General features: G+C 42.3%; 1 protein-coding gene across 2 annotated transcripts in view; it reads right to left on the reverse strand.

Moving 5' to 3' along the window:
* SFPQ (splicing factor proline and glutamine rich) overlaps window positions 1–15,238 on the reverse strand; it is a 35,414-nt gene that overhangs the window by 6,357 nt on the left and 13,819 nt on the right. Inside the window, exon 10 of one of the 2 annotated variants that reach the window (XR_012750495.1) lies at window positions 748–8,981. The exons of the other annotated variant lie outside the window; for it this stretch is intronic. The gene's annotated coding sequence lies outside the window, so the exon portion shown is untranslated. The remainder of the gene's footprint in view (window positions 1–747; window positions 8,982–15,238) is intronic. 2 annotated transcript variants of the gene reach the window in all.

The following is a 15,238-nucleotide window of genomic DNA, read 5'->3' on the forward strand; positions in this document are numbered from 1 at the left end:
CTATTTGTGACTGGCACGCACAAATTGCCATTTACAGACCAAAAGCTAAGAAAAAATGCCTCATTTGTAGGGGATTTTACATCCCATGTCATAGGCTTGCCAAGGTCATTTTTTTTCATTGTTTAGTCTGTTGGGCACAAAAAAAATAATAAAAAAAAAAGTTTGTCAGTCCAAGTTATCCCAAGGACAAGGACTGATTAGTACCATTTGTTTAGATCATTCTTTAGAAATTACGGTGGCAAAAGTAACTACAAATATTAAAAGCCAAGAGTGGTCATTATCAAGGTTCAGCACATTAGAAAGCCTAAGTGAACTTTCAGATAAAGCCAAGATGCAAAAAAAAAAAAAAAAACAAAACCCAACCCTGGTACTCCTTTGTCAATTGACCACTAAATCACATTTGTTGAAGGCAATGAATCACTGAAGATGACAGCTTTACAAATTTAGACCATAAAACTCCAAGCATGACCTTAATGCAAAGTGGAGATTTCATCTAACAAGCCTGGTCTACTTTTACATAATGCCCACCCCAACAGCGACTCCTGCCAGGTACAGTACAATAGCCATGAAATCCTGTAGGCAAGTACATGCCCATTGACACGTAGCACCATTGTTGTGCTTTGAGATATTCATTCATGTAAAAAAACAATCAAGTGCTGCACTGTGTTTCATTAAACAGAAGTGTTATGTCAGAATGGTATTTTTACACAGTATTTCACGAAGGTAGAGGATTTCTTATGTACCTACCTGGTCACGGCCAGCACTGAGCATCTTGAAGAGGCACTACTACATCCGGGATCCTACAGTCCTTTGGTAGCACTATGATCCTCAAAGTTACGCACTGCAGAACTGCTTGCTACAGACGGCCACTAAGATTAAGTTCAATTGAAGTGGCTAAAACTCCAGTAAAAACATGTAAATGCATTCCCATGCCTCTGGTTGCCAAAGATCACAACAGATGTACACGATTGCCAGGAATATGTGAAGACTTTAACAGGAAGGGTTAGCCAACTGGCACTTCAACCTGCTGCTGAGCCTGCATTGATCGCAAGTACAGTACATGCAAAACTCTAATAGGACATTAGATGTCTGCCAGCTAGCAGGTTTGCCAATGGCATTTGCTTCAAATGCTGTCACCATACCTTAGAAAAGACATTAAGTTAATAAGCTCTGGATCCAACAGTCTTTGATGAGCACTATAAGGTCTTAAAGGGAACAGGTCATCTAATTCAGGCTGTTCATAAGCATTGGACGCATGATACAAGCAGCTTCCGTAGAGCAGGTTTTACTCTGAAATGCTGCGTTAGACTCCGAGCCAACTTCTCTGGATTGCCTCATCTGCCTAGCCTAGGGCCTGTGAGCCAGCTTTGCCCTGTCATGTGACTGACCAGTTTTTCCTTATGTGCACACTTAGGAAAAAATAGTAAGTGGAATCCAAGTGGGAAGACTACCAGGGACTTGCTGATAAATTGTGGCTTTAGTTCCAGGCCAGCTTAAAGGGGTACTCCATGGAGAAATATTTGTACTGTCCCTGCACTCGCACTATGAAGATTAGATGCTTACTATACTTTTATTATATAACACTTAATTCAGTGTGACAAGAGCTGCTCCTCACCCCTCAACATTTGGGACATTACGTCACACAATTGTGAAGTTGTAACAGGATAAGGCACAGCCATTAAACTAGCGGTGGATACCACTGCTGCTCCATGCTGTCACTGGCTCCTGTTAATGGGTGCATCTAGTCTTGGCAATCTTAAAACTGTTTACCATTTTCTTGCTGACCTTTATCTGTTTGCATAAGACGCTGCTCTATACTGTGCTAATATACATTGCTACATATATTTGTTCCAGTGCATACAATTTTGTGAGTTGTCTGATGAAGACCACTACGTGGCCGAAACGTCACATGTTCACAACAAAACTCTTTTGCAAATAAACTTCAAGTATACCCGGAAGAGTGGCTTTTTTTATCTTTGATATATACAACTGAAGCTCCGGCCTGTATCAATCTCGAAGCTTCCGCAGTCCAAAGAGGAGACTGATACAATGCAGCGCTTCCAATTGAGTGTGACAATGTCCCAGGTGGGAGCAGCTCCTGTCACACTGAATTACAAATGTTCTAAAGATAGTATAAATCTGAGATGCCCGGTGCTGTTCTAAGTGTAGGGACAGTACAAATTATCCCCTTTAAAAAACATTTGAGTATCTGGATAAAAAAAAAAATAATTTCAAAAGTTGCTAAATTTCTGCACAATCCAAAGCTCAGCAAAAATGTTCTAACTTGGCATTTTCACACCAGTCTCAGCCTGTCTGCAAAGCTGGTAGACCATGGGTGGGACAGGTAAGAGGCCTGCTTAACATTCTTCCATGTCTCTAGTAAAATGGTGCAACTGTTTTAGGCTAAGGCTAAGTTCACACATCCTGTGTTTTCAATCAGTCAGGTCCGTCAGCAACGGATCAGTCATTTTCAAGATGTCAACTGATGCAACTGATGTGTTTTTCACAGGATTCCTTTCACAGGAATCCTGTGAAAAAACTGATCAGTTGCGTCCGTTACATCCGCTGTGCGTCCGTTTTTTGACGGATCAGTCATGATCCGTCTGTGTTTGGGACAGCCCAGTGGGCGTGCCAAACATGCTGGGCATGCTCAGTAGAGCATGACGGAATCCTGCGCAGGATTCCGTTGTAAGACGGATTACAACGGAATCCTGCACCATAGACATGCATTACAAGCTTGGCGGATCGCGACGGATTCCTGCGCGGTGCGTTGTTTTCAACGGCCCGAAAAACGTTACATTCTGCGTTGCTACCCGCTCGGCGGTCAGTCAAAAACGACGGACCGCGACGCAGCGGATGCAACGCAGGGTCATCAGTCGCAATCCGTCGCTAATATAAGTCTATGGGGAAATACAGGATTCCTGCAAAATATTTTGCAGGTTACCGTAATTCCCCAAGGCGACGGATTGTGACTGATGCAAAACACAGGATGTGTGAACTTAGCCTAAGTCACATTTCCGTTTTGAATCAGTCACATGCGTTGCTTGACGCATGTGACTGATGCGTTGGACAACGGATGACAAAGAACAGAAATCATTGTCAGACTCAGTTGTGTGCTTGGGGGGGGGGGGGGCGCGTTCGGGGGGCGGAGCTGAGGAAGTCAGTGCCGCGGTCTGCATGGCTGGGGACAGGCGAGTGTGTCTGAGTGTGTCTACATGCGTGTGTACATGCGGAGTGCAGGAGGGGGCGGAGCCGAGTGGTGAAGTGTCGGCTTCCTTGCACACTGTATCCAGGGTAAATATCGAGTAACTAAAAGCAAAGCACTTTTTGCTTGGTTACCCGATATTTATCTTTGATACCAGCGTACACCGCTTAGCGCTGGCTCCCTGCACCCGCAAAGACTGTAAATATCGGGTAACTAACCAAAGCGCATTGCTTGGTTACCCGATGTTTATCCTGGTTACGGGGGCAGGGAGCCAGAGAGCGCATGCGCAGCAAAATCCTACGGATCGCGCTGCTCCAAAAAGGTTACAGGCTGCGTTTCTCCCGCCCGGCGGTCAGTTAAAAAACGACTGACCGCAACGCAGCGGATGCAACGCAGCATCATCAGTCGCAATCCGTCACCAATAGAAGTCTATGGGGATAAACAGGATTCCTGCAAAATATTTTGCAGGATACCGCAATTCCTCTAGGCGACGGATTGTGACTGATGCAAAACAACGGAAGTGTGAACTTAGCCTTAATCAGTAAGTGGCTGGTGTCTCAATGTATTGCGCATATCCTGCTCTATCCCTCACCTTAAGACTAGCATATGCCAGTCATTGAATCAAACCCCAAGTCTAGGCTAAACTGTCTAAGGCCCTGTGCGCACTGGGAAATTTGAAAAATCTGCGCCCTCTGGCAGAATAACGCACCCGCGGCAAATACAGTGGTAATAACGCTCCTGCGGTTTTTCCGCAGGTTGGTACCTCTTTCTGGTACATTTCTATGCGAAAAACGCAGGTACCTCCTGAAATTAAGTGGCATGCTCATTTTTTGCTGCAGAAATTCTGCAGCAAAAACATGTAGTTAAAAACACAGTTGTGCACACAATTTTTTTCCCCATAGGTTTTGCTGAGGAAGGACTGCAGAAAGGTTATGAACATTTTCTGCAGCAAAAACCACGGCAAAAAAACAGTGCGCATAGGGCCTAAAGTACTTTCTTCAAAACGCTGCAGTGTTTCAGAGTGGAAACAGTGCTGTGATGACCAGGTTCAGACAGCATGAATCAGGAAACTGTTCCCTTTAAGAAATCACAGGCCATTTAAAGATTAACTGTACCTTCAACTTCAGAGTAAGCTGTCCTTTGGTACACACCATTGGACCATTTTACAACTTGCATCCTGCATTTCTTCTCTTTACAGGTTCTCCCCTCTGAAGGTTCTCTTAATTTGCAATTGACAGCTGATGGGATGAAATTAGCTGCTATGATCTCTTCATTCATTAGTATGTCCTCCATGCTGCTTAAGTATTGTCCGATTGTGACTCAAGCCCTGATGTGAAGTCCTGCTGAACTTTCCACCAGTTCTCTGCTCCTCCCCCTCCAGAGCGTAAAAGGCTCTAACCTTACATTACAGTCAGCTGGCAGTTGGATTTTAGGTTTCTTCTTCGGCATAGATCACAAGACATTAGACATCGGATATGTTCCTACAATGAGTTATCGCATTTGACGCTGCATATTTTTGCTGACAAAAACAGGGGTTTTTTTTTTTTTTTTAGAGTTCAAGCAATGTGGATGGATTTTCTGGAAATATGTCCACTGCTTTTTTTCTTTTCGCACTGAACTCCTCTGTGGAGAAATTTTAATCTGCAGCATGTCAATTCCTCTTATGGGTAACAGATTTCTGTGCAGAATTTCCCCATGGACATGCATTAGATGCAGAGGTTCTGCTGGTAAACCTTTATTAGTGCATCTCCACTGCAGAATCAAAAATTTATTCTACAACCAAGAATACAATACTAGAAATTTACAAAAAGAAAGCTTTATTAAAAAAAAAATGACACCAAACAGCATCAAACAATAAGCGCATGTTGAGAAAATGCACAAAACAATGGAAAAACTCAAATTTCGGGGCAAAAATTCAGCAGCGTCAAAAAACCCTCAAATACTTATTGTAGAAAGCCCTATTCTGCAGCCTACTGAACTTAAAGAAACATGTCATTCCTCAAAGTTTCTCATTGCCTGTACTATGTTTATTGAGAGCAGTTCTAGTCCAAGCACTCAAATGGAAAAATGCCAATAACCCTTACAGCATCACTGTACTTGTGGTGAAACCACACAACATGCTGTTTTGAGTAAGGCATAGGGAAAAGATCAGTCATGACTTTAAAGGGAACCAGTCACCTGGATTTTCCTATATAAGCTAAAGCCAGTGCTATACTGGCACTATCAGGCTGATTCTATACATACCATTCGTGGGCAGCTCGGATGTTAACTTTTTTGGGTTTCAAAATCTAAGGTTTATAAAATTAGCTGCTTGTTGAGTGACAGCAGTAAAGGAGCAGATCATATATTCAGTTCTCCTCCCCGTTTGTATAATGCTTATGCTAATTCTAACGATGCACTTTGTCTCTTGCAGGACCTGTATGAGGTCATCCCATGTGACCTGGTATCCAGCTTTGTATGCACCTTCAAGAGACAGTGAATTGTTTGTATAATACTTATGCTAATCTAACAGGGGGAGGGGATAACTATGAATATGGCATCTTCTGATCCTTTGTGGCTGTCACTCAAGCAACTAATTTTATAAACGTTACTTTTTTGGGTTTCAAAACCTAAACATCCAAGCTGACCACTGCAGGTATGTATAGAATCAGTGTGAGTGCCAGTATAGCACTGGCTTTAGGTTATATAGGAAAATATTGCTGATTGGTTCCTGTTATCTGCCTCCTGTTAACTTCATATTGGGACTCTGGTGGCCTTACGGCTGCACACAACTAGAATGACAACATGGGTGCAGCATTTTAAATACGGTTATAATGTACATATTGATTATTTACCTTGTTCCCCAGATTCCATTTGTTTCATAAAGCTAGGGACTCTAAAAAGCTGCCAAGCTACAACTGCACAGAAGAACTCAAGCCCAACCCAATTTCATACTCTAGGTTTTGAACTTACTGTTACGTACCATTTTGTCAAACTTTGATTTAAAAAAATCTCTCCATCTCAAATACTTGAGCATGGCCCTGCCTTAAAGTCATCCACTTACTCCAACCAAGAATGGCTTTGCCTTGAAGGTGTATATTTACATCTACACTGCATATTCTGCAAAACTAGTTGATACCATTTTAAAACAGAAGACCTGAAACTGGCAAGTTCAATCCAGGATGCAAATATTAAGGCTATGAAAAACTGTCTACCCATGAGACTTCAAGCTTTACATTTTTTCCCCAGGACACTGTAATTTAAAGAAACAGCATTAACGAAGAAAAACCAGTCATTGTGTCCTTGTCTAAGGTTATAAAAATCATAGTATTTATTAACCTAACTTTAATGCAGAGAATCATTGGTTAAAGGGGAAATTGTCAGCAGGATTTCACCAACCCCAGAATATATTCACGCATTATGGAGCATGTAACAAAGTCCATCAATACCATTCCATGGCGAGTCCAATCCTAATAAATCAGCTATTTACACTGACTTCAGGCAAAGTGGCCAGTCAAGCGGGACGATGCACTGAGCAGGAAAGAGCAGATGTGACCAGATTCAAATTAGGTTGAAAAAAATGGCCATAGAAACGTATTGATAACTTGTCTTTCAAAGCTACATGCAAATCTAAGCTAATTTTAGCTACATGCAGATCTAAGTAGCTTGGTATGTAAAATCCTGCTGACAGATTCACTAAGGTCAAAGATTTACAGCCAGAAAAAGTTACAATTTACCAGATACTACAGTTTATATATCCATCTAGACTCTACATGGCAGCTTTCTAGTGACCTTAAAGAGAATCTGTCAGCAAGCTTTTGCTACTCCATCTGAGCACAGCATGTAGGCAAAGATTCTGAAACTAACCATCTTTATCTTCGATCACTGTGTGCAGCCATTCTTAGAATTGTAGCAGAGCTGGAAACTGTCCCTGCCCACACCAGGCTTTCACTAGGGATTGTGCACTATGGTGTCAAAGCAGGGGGCGTGCTGGTCTGCTTTAACATTGGTGTGGTTCCATGCAATCACAGAGCAACAAACCCTTTAGTATGAGTAAACAATAGCTTCCACACAGATAAGAGAAGCACGGATGTTTTTTTCTTTAACCATTGCAGCATGCTGTTCTCAGCTTACATTGAAAAATCCTGGTGACAGATTCCCTTTAAGCACATTAAGTTAGTTACAGGCTTAAAGGTGTGAAATTTTGGAAACCCATTCCTCCAAGTTCTGCTTTACTCACCCTTCCTGGGTCCAAAGTGTCTGCAGTTCTTACATCACTACAGTCAGTGAGCTAAGTGGCTCAGCAGCCAAGGCTGTAAACACAGGCACAGCCACTGATCTGTTATTGGCTGCAAGAAGAGCCGACTGCTTGACAAAGGAAGGGTGGTATTACAAAAGTTAGAAATGCTTGAATAAAGTGATTGATATTTATTACACAATTTAAATGACTATTTCACTTGAACCATTAAAGAATTTAATATTTTTATTAGTTTAAAACAAAAGTTTGTATAATTTATCATAAAAGATAGTCAGTCCATGTCTAGGATATCTGGAAAAATGATGTTACTGCTAGAAAAGTAACAAGTTCAAGCAAAAATGCTTTAGATCTTAAATCCCATTTACAAGCTTTGTATTCTTCACCTAAAGAAATGTTTACTTCTCTGTATTGGTTCATGTGTCTGGTAGACTGCATTATGGTAATGCATGTCAGATGCAGTTCTACAAACAGGCTTTCATGTAGGAAGAAAAAAATGGGAACATTGCAAAAATTGCAAATTGCTCATCTTCCAGGCCAAGTTAGCTGCAGCATACAGGTTAATTTCTCAAGGGCTGTCAAATTCTTTTAAGGCATGTGAAGTACTTCAGTGGAGACACTTATGGAAGGTAAAAATTCGGATTGCACCACTTTAGACAACCCCCTGCCTTGGGACAGTTTAGTCCCATTTTAGTAGAGATTATACTATGTTACCCAACACAAAAGGCATTCCACATTTTTATTTACAAGTTTTTTTTTTTAATACAACGAATTACAAGGACAAATTTCATGGAGCTTCTACTCAAGTCACAGTACTCAAATACATAAAAAAAAAATAAGGGACTACTTTATGTTACGCAACTTATTGGGCAGATAAGCCACACATTAGGAACTGAACCATCATCTTGACAATACCAAAGCCAGCAGTATTTGTGCTGCACAGAATAGTTAACGCATGTGTGGAGCTGCCTATTTGTCATATCACTGGGATGTGGGTGGGCTTTTGAGACAAGCCAAGTCATGAAGTGGTCTTACCAGGCCACAATCAAGGTCTTTGCAGCTCCTGACATTATCCCAGTGAACGGATGAAAATGTAAATAGCAATGTCCAAGAGCGTTGTATAGCATCCAGTATAGCTCAAGCACAGTAAAAAAGAAATTATATTAAAAAAAAGGGGGCGGTGAGGGGAATGGGCATTCACAAACTGTCATAAAACAAATGGGACCAAGTCACAAATCAAATCTGCATATTGACTGGCTTTACAAATACTGGTCAAGCAAAGGCATCCATAAAATGTTACCTTCTCGCTAAAAAGGCAAGTTTAAAAAAAGGGAGAAAATAATAAAATTATATATTAAACAAAAAAGTTACAGTAGACTTAAGGGAATCTGTTTAGAATCTGGCTTTTTTGTTTGGCCCTTCATAATCCTCCCTCCCCCTGCCATAAGCTGCAGCAGCTGCTGCAGGAGCTACAGCTCCAATCCCTCTGGAAGCCTGGGCATTGGGAGTCCCGGCATTGCCTTGGACAAATCGATCATTACGCTATGGAAAAAGCAAGTGCAGTTCATTACAGAAGAAGTCCATGTGTACAGTATGTTATTTTTAGAAGAGTCCCGTAGTCAAGGTTCGTCGATACAATCACCAGTGAGCCGATCCACAGGCACGAGGAACATAGAAAGGAAAAAAGGGTAATTTGCAAATTAGTTAAGTATCACATACCATGAGCTATGCTCCCACAATTGATAAAGGTGAGCTGATTTTAAATAGACTTGTAGCTGTGCTTGAAAAAGCACATGAGCTACTGGAAAGTTATGCTACAGTCAAGTTACAAAAGCACGCAAGTACCTTCTGTCAATGGGACAAAAGGGAGACCCATCATTGTACGGCCTTATATGCTTACTGGTAAAAATAGCACTAGAAGCAACTACATGGCCCTAACAATTACACCATTAATGATTAACCTAAATCATTTCATACGGTCAGTTAACATTTCATATTGGCAATGTGAGAACACTGCTACCTTACTCATACTCAAAAGAAACATCGCTAAGTAATCATTCCTAAAGTTGATCTAGAACAGTGCTTCTCAAGCTGAGATGCCCCTAGTTGTTAAGGCAGTTATATATATATGAGTAGTCCTATACTGATCACTCCTGCTGCAAGTTAAGCAAGGCAAAGCTGATCCATAGTGCTTATTGTCTGAAAAAAAGCCACAAAATTTGTCCCAATGTGGTTAAAACTTAAGTACAGATCGCATTCAACCAAGGTCACCAAAACTGGATACTGGTTTTATGCAAATGTTTCTGCTCAAAGATGATAGCAAATAATATTTGCTAACATAGCAATACTAGAGGTTCTCTCTTGGTGAAGGGGAGCACCTTAAATGAATTGTCTGAGAAATGCAATATTTAAATTTAGTTTGTTTTTTTTAAACATTTTCTTAAAGGGAACCTGTCAGCAGATTTGGGGTCTATAAGCTGCGGCCACCACCAGTGGGCTCTTATATAGTCTAACATACTGTATATAAGAGCCCAGGCCGCTGTGTAGAACGTAAAAATCACTTTATAATACTCACCTAAACCTGTCGCTGCGGTGGAGTTGGGTCATATGGGAGTCTCCGTTCTACGCCTCCTCTTTCGGCCATTTTTGTCCTTCTGAAGCCGAGGTGCATGACGCTTCCTACGTCAAACACACTTGCCGGTCCCGCGCAGGACCTAAATGCAGGCTAGTGTGGATGACCTAGGAGGAGTCATGCACCCCGGCTTCAAAAGAAGGACAACAAAGATGGCCGAAATAGGAGGCGTCAGCACTAGAGAACGGAGACTCCCATATGACCCAACTCCACCGCAGCAACCGTTCAAGTATTATAAAGTGTTTTTTACGTTTTACACAGTGGCCTGGGATCTTATATACAGTATGTTAGAATGCTTTATACAAGAGCCCACTGGTGGTGGCTGCAGCTTATAGGCCCCAAATCTGGTGACAGGTTCCCTTTAAATAAGTTTAGTTAGCAAAAAGAAGCATCTCTGCTGCAATATCAGGATTTCAAAGAAGGCAACTGCCATAAATCTGCAGCCAGTCCTAGGATTTCAGAAGCCATGCAGTAGGCCAGCTACTGAAGTACAATACAGACGCACAAAAAATGGAGGATGTTCATTCTCAGCTAAAGGAATAAGTTCCGGGGCAGCACTGAACGGTAAATGGTGCTCAGGTCCATGGAAGGCATCCACAATCCAAAAGGAGACGTCAGCTAAAGAAAGGAGTTTCTCCTTTAGTCCACTAAGCTCAGTGTACAGTTAGCACAATGTGCGTTCAGATGCCCGACAGGACGCTGCTCTGACATTTGTCTTGAGTAATGTTACTTATGCAGCCTGTCCTTCTGGAATGTCCTATGAAATCAGTACAGGCTGTGCTTTTAAAGATGACAGCTGTCAGTGCATTGCATAACGCATCCTTTTTTGCCCATTTATATAAAGATGAGATTTAAATGTATATTTTATTACATTTCTCAGAGAACCCCTTTTGTTGCCAAAGTAAGACCACTTGGAATGCATAATGATGAAAACTATTTTGTTAATACCAGTTGCATGGAGGACAGTTTTTAATGGGACAAGTAGTACGCGTCAGTGGCGCCATTTTGGAGAACATACAACCCAGTATGGGAAGAAAGATTCCTGCAGTTCTTACACCAACCCCTTAGTGATATGATGTACTGGTATGACAGCTCCTGGACTTCTTTCCCAACTGATTATGGCGGTGTCATTCAGCCATCCTCTGCCTCAATCGTGGGTGGAGCTTCACCATGACCTTCAACCTGTTAAATGGCGCTGTCCGACAGCTACGTTTAATGTGCGACGGCAGGAGACACTTCATTCTATGCACCCATAGGTGCACTTGTGACTAGATTGGGGACACTAAAGGGTTGCCATGATGGACAGGGTCAGTTGAAGACTTTCTTATGACTGTACTCTTTGAAAGAATGCCTGTAGCTGGTGTTCATAGAAAACCATGATTTTTGTTATAGATTGCAACTGCTGTGTATAGTACAAGCAATCGAAGGACTAAAATTCAGAAAAGTTAAAAAAAAAAAAAAAAAACTTAAAAAACCCCCCAAACATTTGGTATTGTTGGATTCAAAATACTAAACTCAACTCAGTAAACCTGAAAAATACCAGAATTGCAGGTTTGACTTGCTGCAACACTGCAATGAAAGGCAGCCAAAACCGTCCACCCCGAAATTATATACAAAAAAAAAAAAAAGGTCAGCTTAACAAAACAAGCCTCCCACACGGCGACTAAAGAATGTAAAATGGTACGGGTCTTGGGAAATGGTGATAAGTGATTGCTACTTTTCATTTTGACCTGAAGAATTATTGCCAGGTCAGTTTTAGCATATCGTGATCATGGTAAAAACAAACAAAATAATAATTGTGCTTTTTCTACTATGTTGCCACTGTGAATTTCTCTTCCCCTTGTTTTCCAGTACATCATATGATTAAGGGAATTGTGTCAGTCAACATTACAACTCATCCCACAAAAAAAACCAACAAAACCTTCATATGTAGACATAAAACACAACTGCTGGAGAGGGGGGGGGGGGTCAGGTAAGAAAATAGAGCCACCCCGTTAGGAAGGGGTCACATTATGCACTTTTCCTTTGCTGTATAAGTGCTACCTTTATACTTTGGGTCTTTCAGTATTACTGCAATACCTATTTTGTAAATAGATGCTTGTGTCACCATCTTCCAAGTCTGGTGTACAAAAATATTTAAGGACGAGGGAGAAATTCCAATGCCACATATGAGGACCTCACAAGATGCATGTATTATGCATGTGTCTAGAAGTCATGGTTTTTCGATTTATTTTTGAGACTAATGCCAGAGATGTCCATTAATATATATACACCATTTTTTCAAATGTAAAAATATTTGCTTATTCACATTTTCTTGTGGAATTATAGAAATCTTGATCACAGAAAATGCACTACATAAGTAGTGCAGTCTGTTCTCAGCCTGTCAGTTATACTGGCAGCTTAAAGGGAACCAATCATCAGGATTTTCGTGTATAAGCTGCAGCCAGTGCAGGCACTATCATGCACAGTGTGTACATACCATCAGGGGGCAGCTCGGGTGTTTAGACAGTGAAATTCATCTTTATAAAGTTTGAAATTTCGTGCACTTTTTGATTGACGTGTGCACCTCTGTTAATGTCCGGGCGGGTTATGCAGGAGTTCCCCGCCCCCCACCAGCCTGTTCCTCCCTCTCTCCTGATGTCCGGGTGGGTTATGCACGTGTTCCCCGCCCCCCCGCCTGTTCCTCCCTCCCTCTGGCTGTATGTAAATATCTAATCTTCAGAAACATGGCGCCGGAGTGGGCCTCTGCGCATAGCGCTCATCTCCGGCGCCATGTTTCTGAACCCCTATCACACAGCTTGGTGTTAGAGGGCGGCGCATGCGCCCTCGCTCCTTCAGATCCCGTTGTGACCGCAGGAGCGAGCGCGATCACAACAGGACTGCAGAACAGGTGATCGGAGGACGCGATTACCTGCTGCTCCTGTATCGTGCCACCCCAGGACACCGGGCCAACACACCAGCCGGTGGGACATCGCTGTGGCGCCGCCCTCTCAGACACCAAGTTGTGTAATGCGGGGGCTTCAGAAACATGGCGCCGGAGATAAGCGCTATGTGCAGAGGCCCACTCTGGCGCCATGTTTCTGAAGATTAGATATTTACATACAGCCAGAGGGAGGGAGGGAGGAACAGGCGGCGCGGGGGGCGGGGAACACGTGCATAACCCGCCCGGACATCAGGAGAGAGGGAGGAACAGGCTGGTGGGGGGCGGGGAACTCCTGCATAACCCGCCCGGACATTATCTGCAGAGGTGCACACGTCAATCAAAAAGTGCACGAAATTTCAAACTTTATAAAGATGAATTTCACTGTCTAAACACCCGAGCTGCCCCCTGATGGTATGTACACACTGTGCATGATAGTGCCAGCACTGCACTGGCTGCAGCTTATACACGAAAATCCTGATGATTGGTTCCCTTTAATAGATCATGCCATTGTTAGGCCTCTGCTGTCAAAGTAGCCCTAAGTGAGAGGGAGAATTCTTCCTGTGTCATTCTTGGGAGTGTTGGTTGAGATGCCCTCTGCTGTGAAAGCAGTGGCTAGGGAGCAGTTAGCCCATGGTGAAAATGAATGGCATTTTCAGGTCTTTATAAAAATTAGCATGTTTTAGCATATGAAAAGTCTGGGGAAGCAATGAGATAGTCAGATAGAAGTTTTACCTTCAGTTCAATTTACAAAAATACAGATAGGGAATTTTTATTGTGTGCCACAATGGGGAGAATTGATATTAAAGTTAAGAAAAATAATGCTATACAAGTAGAAAAGTCACCATCAATATACAGTGGGTACAGAAAGTATTCGACCTTTAAATTATTCATTCTTTGTTTCATTGCAGCCATTTGGTAAATTCAAAGTCTCATTAATGTACACTGCACCCCATCTTATCAGGGAAAAAGAAATGTAGAAATTTTTGCACATTTTATAAAAGAAAAATGAAATATCACATGGTCATAACGTATTCAGACCCTTTGCTCAGTATTGAGTAGAAGCACCCTTTTGAGCTAGTACAGCCATGAGTCTTCTTGGGATCCTGGATTTGGGGATCCACTGCCATTCCTTGATTATCCTCTCCAGTTGTCAGCTTGGATAGTGATTGTGGACAGCCATTTTCAGGTCTCTCCAGAGATGCTCAACTGGCTTTAGGTCAGGGCTCTGGCTGTCAAGAAAGGACACAGTAGTTCTGAAGGCACTCCTTTGTTATTTTAGCTGTGTGCTTAGCCTCATTGTCTTGTTGGAAGGTTAACCTTCGGCCAAGTCTGAGGTCCAAAGCACTCTGGAAGAGGTTTTCTTCCAGGATCTCTGGTACTTGGCCGCATTCATCTTTCCTTCAATTGCAACCAGTCCTGTCCCTGCAGCTGAAAAATAACCCCCCTGACACGATGCTGCTACCACCATGTTTCATTGTTGGGATTGTATTGGGCAGGTGATTAGCAGGGCCTGGTTTTCTCCAGACATATTGCTTCCAATCACCATAAAGTTCTATCTTCATCTCATCAGACCACAGAATCTTAGTTCTCAGTCTGGGAGTCCTTTATGTGTTAAGGAGAGGCTTCTGTCGGGCCACTCTGCCATAAAAGCCCAATTGGTGGATGGCTGCAGTGATAGTTTACTTTGTGGAACTTTCTCCCATCTCCCTACTGCATGTCTGGAGCTCAGCCACAGCGATCTTGGGGTTCTTTACCTCTCACCGAGGCTCTTCTCCCACGATTGCTCAGTTTGGCTGGACGGCCAGGTCTAGGAAGAGTTCTGGTGGTCATAAACTTCTTCCATTTAAGGATTATGGAGGCCACTCTGCTCTTAGGAACCTTGACTACTGCAGAAATTCCTTTGTAACCTTGCCCAAATCTGTGCCTTGCCATAATTTGGTCTCAGCTGTGAGCTGTGAGGTCTAATAGACAGGTGTGCGCCTTTCCAAATCAATCCTATCAGTTTAATCAAACACAGCTGGACTCCAATGAAGGCGTAGAACCATCTCAAGGAGGATCACAAGGAAGTGGACAGCATGTGACTTAAATATATGAGTGTGAGCAAAGGGTCTGAATACTTATGACAATGTGATATTGCAAAAATTTCTACATTTGTTTTTCCTGTCAAGATGAGGTCCTGAGTGTACATTGAGAAAAAAAATTAACTTTTTTGAATTTACCAAATGGCTGCAATGAAACTGAAAA

Source organism: Anomaloglossus baeobatrachus, chromosome 2 (genome assembly GCF_048569485.1).
Source record: "Anomaloglossus baeobatrachus isolate aAnoBae1 chromosome 2, aAnoBae1.hap1, whole genome shotgun sequence".
Classification (NCBI taxonomy): domain Eukaryota; kingdom Metazoa; phylum Chordata; class Amphibia; order Anura; family Aromobatidae; genus Anomaloglossus; species Anomaloglossus baeobatrachus.